The sequence below is a fragment of the Sarcophilus harrisii genome, chromosome 3, assembly GCF_902635505.1.
Source record: "Sarcophilus harrisii chromosome 3, mSarHar1.11, whole genome shotgun sequence".
In the NCBI taxonomy this organism is placed as follows: domain Eukaryota; kingdom Metazoa; phylum Chordata; class Mammalia; order Dasyuromorphia; family Dasyuridae; genus Sarcophilus; species Sarcophilus harrisii.
The window spans coordinates 545,215,920-545,230,763 of NC_045428.1; positions in this window are offsets into that span (position 1 = coordinate 545,215,920).

The window sequence follows — 14,844 nt, forward strand, 5'->3', positions numbered from 1 at the left end:
GCTTATATCCTAAAGAGATCATAAAGGAGCAAAAAGGGCAAACATGTTTGTGGCAGCCCTTTTTGTAGTGGCTAGAAACTGAAAACAGAATGGATGATCATCAGTTGGAAAATGACTGAATAAATTATGGTCTCTGAATGTTATGGAAAATTATTGTTCTGTAAGAAACAACCAGCAGGATGATTACAGAGAGGCCTGGAGAGACTTACATGAACTGATGAAGTGAGTAGAATCAAGCATTGTTCACAGACTATGTGATGATCAGTTGTGATGGACGTGGCTTTTTTCAGCAAAGAAATGATTCGGTCCAATTCTAAGAGACTTGTGAAGGAGAGAGTCATTTGCATCCAGAAAGAGAACCATGGGGACTGAATGTGGATCACAACTTAGCATTTTCACCTTTTTGTTGCTATTTGCTTGGGGGTTTTTTCTTTCTCATTTTTTTTTTCCTTTTTGGTTTGATTTTTCTTGTGCAGCATGATAAATGTTGAAATATGTAAAGAATTGCACATGTTTAACACATATTGGATTATTCTAGGGGAGGGATAGGAGGAAGGAAAGGAGAAAAATTTGGAACGCAAGGTTTTGCAAGAGTGAATGTTGAAAACTATCTTTTCATGTATTTTGAAAATAAAAAGCTATTATTAAAAAAAAAAAAAAAAGAGTAATGGAGAAAATGTTAACAATGGAGTGTGTCAGGTATTCACTTTTCCCCACAATGAGTCAGTTAAACTTTTACCCTCAGTGATCGCTGTATTATGTCTGGTCTTTGAACCGGCTTCCCAGGCACAGACTGGGAAGTTGTGTGTATGGCTGGGGGAGGGAGGGATGGAGTTAAGGTTTCAGATCCCATTAGGAGAAGTGGGTTACTGACAGCTTTGCAGTTTTAAAACGTGTGTCTTTAATGTTTAAAAAGATTGTATATATTTAACCTATATCATCACATTGCTTGGTGTCTTGGAGAAGAAGGAGGTAAGAAAGGCAGGGAGAAAAAATTTGTCAAATCTTACAAAAATGAATGTTGAAAACTATATTTACATGTATTTGGAAAAATAAAATACTATTAAAAACTTGTATATTTAGTTTCATTTTCTCCATTAAAAATGTTCATTTGATTCACATGGAAATCTTTTCAAAAAATGTTTTTGGGTCACATAAAGCTGGAAAGGAGATTAGAATATGGGATAAGAGCAATAAGGAGCCATATAAATTATGGTTTATTATCAGGAATGCATTTATACCTTTAGATTAATACTAGCATTTTGTTCAGTTGTGTCTGATTCTTCACAATCCCATTTAGGGTGTCCTTGGCAGAGATACTGGAGTGGTTTGCCATTTCCTTCTCCAGGTCATTTTACAGATAAGGAAACTGAGCCAAACAGGAGCCCAAAGTCACACAGCTAGTGAGTATCCGAGCCAAATTTAAACTCAGGAAGGAACTCCCGAGTTCGATACTCTAACCACTATGCCATCTTTGGATTAAACCAGACCAGCTCTGGGCGAGGGCACTAAAAAGGAAGCTGGGACTCGTAAGGACATAAGGCAAGTCACATCTGTATATGTCAGAGGATCTGAAGAAGATTTGGAACATTGAGATCCAAGATCTAATTCTGGCCTTTACAGTGGAGGAAGCTGAGGAATCTTGCATTAAAAGCTCTACCTGGGGGCTTTCCCAGATGCACCAAGGCTGACTGATACCCAGGAAGCATATGAGGTCATGGGTACTCCCAGGTATATGTGGTTGACCTTTGATTGGAGTTGAACTAATTGATCCTAGAATCCCTTCCAGCTCTGCCATTCTATGATTCCTCTGAACTTCTGAGGAGCTTTGATCCTAATGGGAATATGGCACCTCCGTTGTTATGGTGAAGTAGAAAAACCAAATACTTACATGCAGACGATGATTGCACTTGCAGAAACAAATCTGGTCCAAGGCTCTCATTACCAGGGTAATTACCAGTGGTTTCCACATAGTTATATACAATTTAGAGAAAGTGAAATGCAAAATACTATCTGGATTTTTCTTGGTGGAGAACACTGGGAGACACTGAGATGAGAGAGAGAAGAGGTAGTTTTGTAACATTCTTTAAGTGGAATGACAGTTGGGAGGGGAATTAATCTTGTGACTTCTCTAAAATCAGGTGTTTTCCAAGAAGTCAAAACTTAACAAAATGGTGAATAAGGGAAAATGGAGTCACTAATGCTATTTTGTTGTAACACATTGCACATGAAAAACATTCCAAATAGGTATGGCTAGGTAATAATTTGACTGAAGAAGATCTGGGAAATTTAGTGGACCACCAGAAATGTATAGAATTTGCAAATTAGCAAAATTAGGCTTGATTAGGGAAGGGAAAAAAAACAAATTTCTAATAATTGGAAGGAGGCAGGGGAGGAGGAGATAGGGAGAGTGAAAGAAAGGGAGAGGGGAGATGAGAGAGAAAGATGGTAGAGAGAAAGAGAGGGATAGGGAAAAGAAGAAAAGAGAGCAAGGAAAAGAAGAAGAGGAGAAAAAAAAGGGGAGGAGGAACTCATCTATTTTCTCTGGAAGGAGGGGGAGGAAAACTAAATAGCAAGGTTTTTTGTTTGTTTTTTCTATATTAGGAGGGGAAAAAAAGAGATTCAAAGAAAAAGCAGGTTTTTTGGGTTTTTTTTGGTAGGAGTGGATTTTGGGGGATAACTGATCACAGAAGAAGGGAGAGCTACTCAATTTTTATTTTGCTTCCATTTTCTTTGTCAAGGGGAACGACCTTTGAATTAGAATTGATAACCAACTGGAATAACATGGAGCTGATAATCAAGATAAGGAAGGGTATGGTAAGTAGGAAAGCAGCTAGTTGTCTTTGCTGAATTCAAGTCAACTTACTTAGTTCAGAGTAACTCAATCCTCTGGCACTGAAAGAACCCGCAGATGTCTCAATCACCTAGGTGACAGCCGAGCTACCATCAGGAAAGCAAAGACTATGACAATGTAAATAGGCAGGACAAAAAATGACAATGATACAATCAACGCTCAATGCTAGGAAATAGTAATGACTGAATTTGGCCCCACACAACAGTTATAAGAAAGCATCTCCCCCACCTCTTTGCAGGAGAGGAGAACCATAGATACAGACTAAGCATCAGATTCCCTCCCCTTGCCCCATAGGTTGGTTAGTTTTGTCAAACTATGATTTTTAAATCTTTTAAAAATGTATTTATTATAAGAGTAATATTATAAGAATAAAAGAATTTCTTTTATTATAAGAGTAACAAAGGGACTGGCTAGGGAGGGCCCACTCCTTGGAGCATTCCTAGTGTTCTCTGCCTGTCCTTTATCCATTAATCAATCAGAAAACATTTATTAAATACTTATATGCACAGGGAGGTTTGGGGAGTCTGCTTCTGGAAATGCATGTTGAAATGTAACAGAGGGGTCTTACTCTCAAATCTGTTACATAAACAAACGTCCTTTGTTTTCTGTTGATTTTACTGCCTTATCACAGAAATGTTTGAATTGGGTGCTGAACCAGAACTAAGTGTGTATACAAAAAATAGAAAGAGATGAGAGCTTTCTCTCTAGTGCCTTTGGAAAGGAGGAGGAGAACTGTGGGAAGCTGCTGGGTGGGTAGGTGGGAGGAAAGAAAAAAGACACAGACAGACAGAGAAAAAAAAAAAGAGAGATAGACAGAAACAAAGAGAGAATCCGAAACAGAGAGAAATTCAGAGACAGAGAGAAACAGAGGGAGAGAAGGAAAGACAGACAGAGACAGACAGAGAGAGGGAGAGAAGGAAAGACAGAGACAGACAGAGACAGATTCAGAGAGAGAAAGAGACAGACAGAGAGAGACAAAGAGAGGGAAAGACAGAGAGAGACAGATTCAGAGAGAGAGAGAGAGAGACAAAGAGAGGGAAAGAAGGAAAGACAAACAGATTGAGAAAGACAGATTCAGAGACAGAGTCAGAGAGATGGAGACAGAGACAAAGAGAGCTGCTGCTAGGACATGTGACCATGAACAAGGAAGTCTCTTGTGTCTTTTATGTTTGTCAGGTTTCTATTTTCTCATAGTAAATGAATGGAGTGTTTGGATGGTAAAAGCCAGGTCACAGCTTGTGAGATTTGAAAGATCAGAAGTCCCACAACTAGCATCTATAGCTGCAGCTGATCACAGAAGCTGAGCCACACTGAAGAGTAACCTGCTTGATCTAGCTCAGAAAAGAACTGATCTGGTAGCGTGGTCCTGAAAGCAAGAGAACATCTTGTCCATTGGCTATGCAGTGCCTAGAAATGCACTTGGTGGAGGAACTTGGTTGAGTCTAGGCTCCTCAGAAACCAAGAGGGTAAAGTGTACTTTAGATTTCAGACGGTTTTTGTAATTCTGTGCTTGGTCTATTTCCTCAATAACTATCCCTTTGTAAAAGCTATTTGGGATTTATTTGTTAGCTCATTTTGAGGAGATATCAGCTGGGGTAAGCGATATTGCAAAGACCATAAATTGGTAATGGATATCAAAGGAAGACGTCAATAGGGGCATGTGAGTGATAGCATTTGAGAAAACCCCACAATTCTTTAGGGCTACCTCTAGAGATCCAAAGGTCAGAAACAGTAGCTATGCTCTGGAAAACTAATTTGCCAGTATGAGTAGGGGTTGGGAGGGTTAAGTCCAGAGATTATATGTGCTTCCTTTGGGAGGGGATGGGGATAGGAATACATTGGAAAATATGATTAATATAAAATAAAAGATATCAATGAATATTTTTCCATACTAATAACTGCTTATTTTTTCAAACTACACGCAAAAATAATTTTCTTTTTATAATTTTTTATTATAGCTTTTTATTTACAAGCTATATGCACAGGTAATTTTTCAGCCTTGACTCTTGCAAAACCTTCTGTTCTAACTTCTCCCCTCCTTCCTCCCATCGCCTCCCCAGATGGCAGGTAGACCAATACATGTTAAATATGTTAAAGTATATATTAAATACATTATATGTATACATATCCATAGGTATTTTGCTGCACAAGAAAAATCAGACTTAGAAATAAGGTAAAAATAACCTGAGAAAGAAATCAAAAATGCAAAAGGACAAAAACAGGAGTGTAAATGCTATGTTGTGGTTCACACTCATTTCCCATAGTTCTTTCTCTGGGTGTAGCTGGTTCTCTTCATTATTGAACAAATGGAGCTGATTTGGCTCATCTCATTGTTGAAGAGCGCCACGTCCATCTGAATTGATCATCATATAGTATTGTTGTTGTTGTGTATAATGATCTCCTGGTTCTGTTCATCTCACTTAGCATCAGTTTATGTCAGTCTCTCCAGGCCTCTCTGAAATCATGCTGCCAATTGTTTTTTATAGAACAATAATATTCCATAACATTCATATACCACAATTTATTCAGCCATTCTCCAACTGATGGGCATCCACTCAGTTTCCAGTTCTTTACCACTACAAAAAAGGGCTGCCACAAATATTTTTGCACATGTGGATCCTTTTCTCTTTTTTATGATCTCTTTGGGTTACAGACTCAGTAGAGACACTGCTGGGTTAAAGGATATGCACAGTTTTGATAGCCCTTTGAGCATAGTTCCAAATTGTTTTCTGGTTAGATCAGTTCATAACTTCACCAAAAATGTATTAGTGTCCCAGTTTTCCTATATTCCATCCAACATTTATCTTTATCTTTTCCTGTCACCTTAGCCAATCGCAGAGATGTGCAGTATCTTAACTTGTATTTCTCTAATTAATAGTGATTTAGAGCATTTTTTTTCATATGACTAGAAATGGCTTTAATTTCTTCATCTGAAAATTGTCTATTCATATCCTTTATCAATTGGGTACTGGTTGTATTCTTATAAATTTTAGTCAAGTCTCTATATATTTTAGAAATGAGGTCTTTATCAGAACCCTTGGATACATAATTTTCCCCATGTTTTGTTTTCTTTCTAATCTTGATTGCATTGGTTTTATCTGTATAAAAACTTTTTAACTTAATATAACCAAAATTATCCAATTTGTATTTCATAATGTTCCCTAGTTCTTCTTTGGTCATAAATTCCTTCCTGCTCCATACATCTGAGAGGTAGACTATCCCTTGTTCTCTTCATTTGCTTATATATCATTAATCTATCTTGACCTTGTTTTAGTATAGATTGTTAAGTGTTGGTCAATGCCTGGTTTTTTCAATATTGTTTTCCAATTTTTCTAGCAATTTTTGTCAAATAGTGAGTTCTTATTCCAGAAACTGGAGTCTTTGGGTTTAACAAACATTACATTACTGTAGTCATTGGCTATTTTGTCTTATAAACATAACTTATTCCACTGATCTACTACTCTTATTTCTTAGCCAGTACCAAATGGTTTTGATGGCCACTGCTTTATAATATAGTTTTAGATCTAATACAGGTAGGCTTTTTTTCATTAATTCCTTAGAAATTCTTGACTTTTGTTTTTTCAGATGAATTTTATTATTTTTTTTTCTAGCTCTATAAAGTAATTTCTTGGCAGTTTGATTGGCATGGCACTGAATAAATAGATTAATTTAGGTAGAACTGTCATTTTTATTATATTAGCTGGGCCAGTACTTGATAGTCTTCTAATTGTTTAGGTCTAACTTTATTTGTGTTAAAAATGTTTTGTAATTGTGGTCATATAATTCATGGCTTTGCCTTGGCAGGTGGACTTCCAAATATTTTATATTATCTACAGTTATTTTAAATGGAATTTCTCTTTCTATCTCTCGCTGCTGAACTTTGTTGGTAACATATAGAAATGCTGAGGATTTATATGGGTTTATTTTATATCCTGCAACTTTGCTGAAGTCGACAATTGTTTCTAGTAGTTTTTTTGTTGATTCCCTAGGATTCTATAAGTATACTGTCATATAATCTGCAGAGTGATAATTTTATTTCCTCATTATCTACTCTAATTCCTTCCATCTCTTTTTCTTCTCTTATTGCTAAGACTAATTCAGTGAATATTATTTAAAGAAAAAAGAAAGATCATAGAAAATAGAAGAGACATCACAAAACTGGAAACAATAAATGTCCTGATTTCGGGTGGGGGGGGGGAGGGAAGAGAACAGAATCTGCAAATCAAAGGTCAAATTGATATTGACTTTGATATCAGGAGAATTCTAAAATGGATCATTAAAGAAATTGTTGTCAAATATCTAGAAAGAGTAGTGATTTCAAAGATCACATTGTGCCAGATTAGCATTATTTCCCTTTTTTGACAGGATTAGTACGCTAACAGATAAGGAGAATGCTGTGGATGTAGTTAACCAGGGCTTTAGCAAAGCTTTTGGTAAAGTACTTTGAGGTAGATAGGTTGGTGCAGTGGACTACAGTCATATCTGGTTTCTGACCCTTATTTGCTTTGTGACCCTAAGCAGGTAACTTCTTTCTGCTTTCATTTCCTCAACTATAAAATGGAAATGGTAATAGCCCCTACATTGGCAGTTGAGTGACACAGTGGGCAGAGCACCCATCTTAGAGTTAAGGAGACTCATTTTCCTGAGTTCAAATCCAGCCTCAGACACTTACTAGCTAGGTGACTCTGGGCAAGTCACTTAATTCTGTTTGCCTCAGTTTCCTCATCTGTAAATAAGCTAGAGAAGTAAATTACAAACTACCGTAGTTTTCTTCTACCAAGAAAACCCTAAATGGGATCACAGAAGGTTGGACATAAGTGAACAAGAAAAAAAAAAGTAGTCCATAACTTCTAGGGTTGTTGTTGTAAGGATCAAATGAGGCAATATTTGTAAAGAAATTTGCAAACCTTAAAGAGATATTCTTTGTTTATTCATTGCTATTATAAACATTTCAAACTATTCTTTTGGAGATGCTAAAAAGATAAATATTATGCAGTTGCATCCAGGACTGCTCAGATGGTTAGACTCAAAGAGTAGAGTGACTCAGTAGGTTTCTAGTGGAATATCCCAAGGATCTGTGTTTGACCCTGTGCTATTTAACATTTTTTTAAATAACTTGGATATAGATATCATGCTCATCAGATTTGCAGCTGCTACAAAGCTGGAAAGAGTAACTAACACAGTGGATCAAAAGTCAGGATCTAGAAAGAACTTGACAGGCTGGAGCACTGAGCTGGATCTAAGATGCAATTCAATTTAAAAAAATGGAAAGTCTTACATTTGGGTTCAAGAAATCAATTTCACAAATACAAGATGAGGAAGGCTTAAGTGGCCATTGTAAAAAAGATCTGGAGGTGTTAGTGGGATACAAGCCAACACAAAGAATCAGTAGTATGGTGTAAAATAATCTAACATGATCTTGGGCTTCCAGGAATAGGATGCTAATAGTCCCATTGTCCTCTGCCCTGGTCAGACCTCACTTGGGATATCATGTTCAATCAGGTTACCACAATTTAAAGACATTTTTATTATGCTAAGACTGTCCAGAGAAATGAGGATCGTAAACTCCATCCTTGAGTCCTGTCATAAAAAGATCACTTGGAAAAATAGAGGACATTTAGGAGAGAGAAGAGCTCAGCAATAGCATAGGTATTTTAAAGTATTTGAGGAGCCAGCTGGTAGAATATGTTCTGCTTGATTCCAGAAAATTGCAAATCAGTCAAGTTATAATGGATTTGGGGGGAAATTTCCAAATAATTCTACTTGGTCAAAAATGGGACAGACTGCCTCAAGAAATGGTGGGTTCAGGAAATCATTCTATACTTCAACAACAATACTATATGATGATCAATTCTGATGGACGTGGCCCTCTTCCACAATGAGATGAACCAAATCATTTCCAATAAAGCAGTAATGAACTGAACCAGCTACACCCAGCGAAAGAACTCTGGGAGATGACTATGAACCACTACATAGAATTCCCAATCCCTCTATTTTTTGTCCACCTGCATTTTTGATTTCCTTCACAGGCTAATTGTACAATATTTCAAAGTCTGATTCTTTTTGTACAGCAAAATAGCTGTTTGAACACGTATACTTATATTGTATTTAATTAATACTTTAACATATTTAACATGTATTGGTCAATCTGCCATCTGGGGGAGGGGATGGAGGAAGGAGGGGAAAAGTTGGAACAAAAGGTTTGGCAACTGTCAATGCTGAAAAATTACCCATGTATATAACGTGTAAATAAAAGGCTATTTAAAAAAAATGAGAGAGATGGTGGGTTCCCTTCCTTAGAGGTCTTAAAGCAGAGGCTGGATGGACTCTTATCAGGTAAGTGAGAGTAGAAATTCCTTCAAACTGGCTTGAACTAGATGAGAACTGAATTCCTTTCCAATTCTCTGATTCTATGATACCATGACTCAAGTCTTGTAGAGGACCTAAGATATTGGGGAACTCTGGGAAAAGTATACTTGAAGCAAAGATACTTACAGCAGGCTATTAACTCAATATGATTAATGAGATGATAGTTCTTTAGTTCGCATATACTTAGTACTTATTATGGTGATGTAAAGGTTCTACAGTTGGCATATTGTCTGTATGCTGTAGTTATGTAATTGTACTAAGGTATATAAGGGCTGGGAGGACTTGAAATAAGCAGACTCAAGAAAGACTTGAGTGAGAGTGTCTTCGAGCTCAGTCTCAAACTTCAGACTCCAGAGAGATCCTTGAGAAAGATAGCCCTGACATAACAAAGTCTAATGCCTGAATTTGTCTGTAAAGTCAAGGCATAGAGAAAAGGACCTATATGTATAAAAATATTTACATAAAATACATATACATATACACATGTATATAAATCAAAATACACATAGATAAAAATATATGTATAAAAATATTAAAGAATAAAAAATATTCTTTTTGTAGTGGAAATGGAGAAGATACCCATCAGTTGGGGAATGGCTGAACAAGCTGCAGTATATGATTGTGGTGGAATACTACTGAGCAAAGAAATAATAAGCAGGCAGATTTTTAAAAAAATTCTGTTTTTACCTGAACTGATGCAAAGTTAAATGAGTGGAACCAGGAGGATATTGTACATAGTAACAGCAACATTGTACAATGATCAACTATGAATGACTTAGCAAAACAATGATCCAAGACCATTCCAGAGGGCTTTGGGATGAAAACTGCTATCCATGTCCAGAGAAAGAATTGATGGAGTTTAAATATAGATTGAAACACACTATTTTCACTTTTTTTTCTTAATTTCTTTTTGCTTTTTGGTCTTTTTTTCCCACATGATTAATATAAAAATGTAGTTTACATGATTGCATATATATAACTTGTATCAAATTGCTTACTGTTTTAGGGAGGAAGGGAGAAAAATTTGGAACTCAGTAATTGTTTTTAAATGAAAATTTTAAATTATCTTTAATATGTAATTGGAAAAAATAAAATCCTAATAAAAAAACTAAATTCAAGAGCTAGAATGTCACTCAGCTCCACCACTTTGGCGTTGCTCGACTAACCAGTTTTTAAAAGTCATTTTTTCAGAGAGAGGGAACTTCAGGTGGGGAAGTAAGAGTCTTGAGGGAGGAAAGCTCTAATCTTGAGAGGGGGAGGTGAGTCAGGGATAAGTTTGGGTGAAGGTCGTCACTTTGCAGCTCATCTCTGCCGAGGTTCCTGGGCTGGAAGGCAGAAGAGGGTTTCGTCTGGCCCAGAGTGAGGCATCTCGGGAGGTAATTTTAGAATCAGAGGAGGAATGTGCTTTAATTCCATTCATTTTCTCCATCTGTGTAACCGGAGAAGGGGATGGCCCCACCCATGACTGAAGCTCTTGCAACAGACTCCAGAGATCCTGTCATAGCCGGCTGCTCTACACCAAATTTGACTGGTGTTTCTCCCACAGCCGCAGAAACATTACCATCTATGGTAAGACAGCTTGAAGAGAAAACAGGAAGCGGTGGGAAAGTCAAAAAGGCCCCACTGGCTTTTCTTCCCCTTGCCTTCAGTGCTTCCTGGGGCTGCTGAACCTGCAGGGCTTCTGCTCTTGTGCCCGCCTGCTGGGCTCTGCAGGTGAGGGACGTCCTGAGGTAGGATCAGAAAATAGGAGCTTTAGAGTCGAGGAAGGTCATCTAGTCTCCTCATCTCACAGAGAAGGAAACAGCGAGTGGTGTAAATGCACACTGAGTGAATATTACAGGCAAGATTTGAATCTGGGTCACAGATCACAGGCTCTCAGATGCAGGGCTGAGCCAGTGTAGCAGGAATCCCCCTGCAATCTCCCCAATTAGCAGCTACTTAGCTTCTCCATGAGCTTCCTTCCAAAGGCTTCTGAATTGAAGTTCATTCATTCATGCAACAAAGTTTGTATCTTCCAAAGCTTAGCTAAGCCGGGATCTGCATACCCCCAGAACTCGTCTGGAAGGAATGTAAGACAAACACAAATAATGGCATGAGGCAGGATCTCGTGGAGAATACATCAGAGGTTCTCAGATAATAGTTGGCAGCTTTTCAGACTTCCTGAGCCAATAGCATAAGCCATTCAGTCTTCACTGTCACCAATCTCCCTTATAAATAAATCTTATCTCTGCTCATTAATCTGGTGTTTCTCTCAACCTCCCTTGTGCCCGGCATTCAAAGCTCCCCATGTTATGCCTCAGTTCTCTTTAACTGTTCTGACTTGGTTTCCCTGAACTAGTTTCCTTTGTCTCAGTTTCCTTAACTGTTCTGTCAAATCCCCTTAGTCGTAAAAACCCACTCTAGTCCATTAAGACTGGGAACCATTTACTCTAAGGTTATAAATTGCTAGCAAGATAAACAAGAAGAGCAGACTGCCTGACCCTTCCCTGTCCTCAAGAATTTACAATATCCCTCTAAAATATTCCAAGATACCTCACTGATATCTTTATCTCTGGGTATTCAGACATCCTGTCTCTGGGCTTTTAGGAGTTATGGTCTCCCCCCAACCTGACAGGAACTTTTGCGCCTTTTTTACCTTCTTTGTCTCTAGGGTTATTTAAAGGAGGGGGCCGCTCTTATTCGGGGCTGCTGCATTCTTTGAGATGACAGCCCTGGGACCAACATGGTTTCCTCGGTCCCAGTATATCTTTATCTCTATCTGACTGGATAATTTGAGACGAGAGTCCTGTCCAGTCAATTATACTCTCCAATTAATAAACTATTGAAAACTCTCTAGCCTCTCTCCTGCCTCAGTTTCTCCGGCATTACACCCACAACACTCTCTTTCCAGCATCATCTTACACTTCAGCCAAATTTTTTGTCACCAGAAAGCATCTATGTTCTTACTCTGACTGGATTCTCTCTATCTGTCCTCTCTTCACTTTTCTTCTGTTCTCTGTCTCTGTCTCTTTCTTTGTCTTTCTCTCTCTGTCTTTATGTTTCCTTCTCTATTTTTGTGTCTCTGTGTGTCTGTCTCTCTCTGTCTCAGTCTCTGTCTCTTTCTCTGTGTCTCTGTCTTTGTGTCTGTCTCTCTCTGTGTTTCTGTTTCTGTCTTTCTGTCTTTCTCTCTTTCCATATGTCTCTGTCTCTGTCTGTCTGTCTCTCTGTTTTTCTCTATCCCAGTCTCTTCCTGTATTTCTGTCTGTCTGTCTGTCTCTCTCTGTCTCTGTCTCTCTGTGTGTCTCTCTCTGTCTCTATGTCTCTTTTTCTCTCTCTGTTTCTGTCTCTCTGTCTGTCTCTATCTCAGTCTCTCCCTGTCTGTCTCTGTCTGTCTGTCTCTCTGTCTCTGTCTCTCTGTGTGTCTCTCTCTGTCTCTATGTCTCTTTTTCTCTCTCTGTTTCTGTCTCTCTGTCTGTCTCTATCTCAGTCTCTCCCTGTATGTCTCTGTCTGTCTGTCTCTCTGTCTCTGTCTCTCTGTGTGTCTCTCTCTGTCTCTCTGTCTCTTTTTCTCTCTCTGTTTCTGTCTCTCTGTCTGTCTCTATCTCAGTCTCTCCCTGTCTGTCTCTGTCTGTCTGTCTCTCTGTCTCTGTCTCTCTGTGTGTCTCTCTCTGTCTCTATGTCTCTTTTTCTCTCTCTGTTTCTGTCTCTCTGTCTGTCTCTATCTCAGTCTCTCCCTGTCTGTCTCTGTCTGTCTGTCTCTCTGTCTCTGTCTCTCTGTGTGTCTCTCTCTGTCTCTATGTCTCTTTTTCTCTCTCTGTTTCTGTCTCTCTCTCAGTCTCTCCCTGTCTGTCTCTTTTCTCTCTGTCTCTGTCTCTCTGTGTGTCTCTCTCTGTCTCTATGTCTCTTTTTCTCTCTCTGTTTCTGTCTCTCTGTCTGTCTCTATCTCAGTCTCTCCCTGTCTGTCTCTGTCTGTCTGTCTCTCTGTCTCTGTCTCTCTGTGTGTCTCTCTCTGTCTCTATGTCTCTTTTTCTCTCTCTGTTTCTGTCTCTCTCAGTCTCTCCCTGATGTCTCTGTCTCTGTGTCTCTTCTCTCCTGTCTCTGTCTCTCTCTCTCTTTCTCTCTGTGTCTATCTGTCTCTTGTGTCTCTCGTCTGTCTCTATCTCAGTCTACTGTATGTCTCTGTCTTTTTCTCTCTGTATGTCTCTTTTCTCTGTCTCTTTCTCTCTCTGTCTCTGTCTCTATCTCAGTCTCTCCCTGTATGTCTCTGTCTGTCTGTCTCTCTCTCTGTCTCTGTCTCTCTGTCTCTCCCTGTCTCTGTCTCTTTCTCTCTCTGTCTCTGTCTCTCTCTCAGTCTCTCCCTGTATTTGTCTCTTTTTCTCTGTCTCTCTCTCTCTTTCTCTCTGTGTCTATCTGTCTCTCTCTGTCTGTCTCTATCTCAGTCTGTCCCTGTATGTCTCTCTCTGTATGTCTCTCTGTCTGTTTCTGTCTCTGTCTCTTTCTTTCTCTCCCTGTATCTGTCTCTTTCTCTCTCTGTCTCTGTCTCTCTCAGTCTCTCCCTGTATCTGTCTCTTTCTCTGTCTCTTTGTGTTTCTGTCCTGTCTTTGTCTCTATCTCTCTGTCTCTGTCTCTCTCTCTCTTTCTCTCTGTGTCTATCTGTCTCTCTCTGTCTGTCTCTATCTCAGTCTGTCACTGTATATCTGTCTTTTTCTCTCTGTATGTCTCTCTGTCTGTTTCTGTCTCTGTCTCTTTCTTACTCTCTCCCTGTATCTGTCTCTTTCTCTCTCTGTTTCTGTCTCTCTCAGTCTCTCCCTGTATCTGTCTCTTTTCTCTGTGTCTCTTTCTCTCTGTTTCTGTCCTGTCTTTGTTTCTATCTCTCTCTCTTTCTGTCTCTCTTTCTCTCTGTGTCTATCTGTCTCTCTATGTGTCTCTGTCTGTCTCTATCTCAGTCTCTCCCTGTATGTCTCTGTCTGTATGTCTCTCTGTCTGTTTCTGTCTCTGTCTCTTTCTTACTCTCTCCCTGTATCTGTCTCTTTCTCTCTCTGTCTCTGTCTCTCTCTCAGTCTCTCCCTGTATCCGTCTCTTTTTCTCTGTCTCTCTCTCTCTGTTTCTGTCCCTGTCTTTGTCTCTGTCTCCCTTTCTCTATGTGTGTCTCTTCCTGTCTTTCTCCTCCCCCCATACCTTCTCCTCTCTTCTATTCTGTTTTCTCTCTCTCTCCTCTTCAGTTCCCCTTTCTTGCTCTTTCCCACACACTCTCCCTCTCTCTCACGCACGCTCTCCTTCCTTTCTCACGACTTTGCTAATTCTGTTCCCTATGACCAGAATGTTCTGCCTCCCCCGCTTCGCCAGGGAGCTCCTGCTCAGCCTAACTCAACGCTCCCTACTCCGGGAAGCTTTCCCTCTTCCCCTGTTCAATAGCAACCTTCCTCCAACCTCGCACAGAGTTCTGCATCTCTGCAAAGCACTTACCACGAAATGCTGAGCATCATATTTATCCGTATTTACGCCTCCAAAAAGCAGGGCCCTTGCCTCAGATAACCTTAGCAGATAAATTAAGAAAGCCATCAATGTTTGTGAATTAAATTGAGTCTGGTGAAGGGTGACTGTCCCCAGGGACAAGAGAGGATTAGGAGATAATAAACACT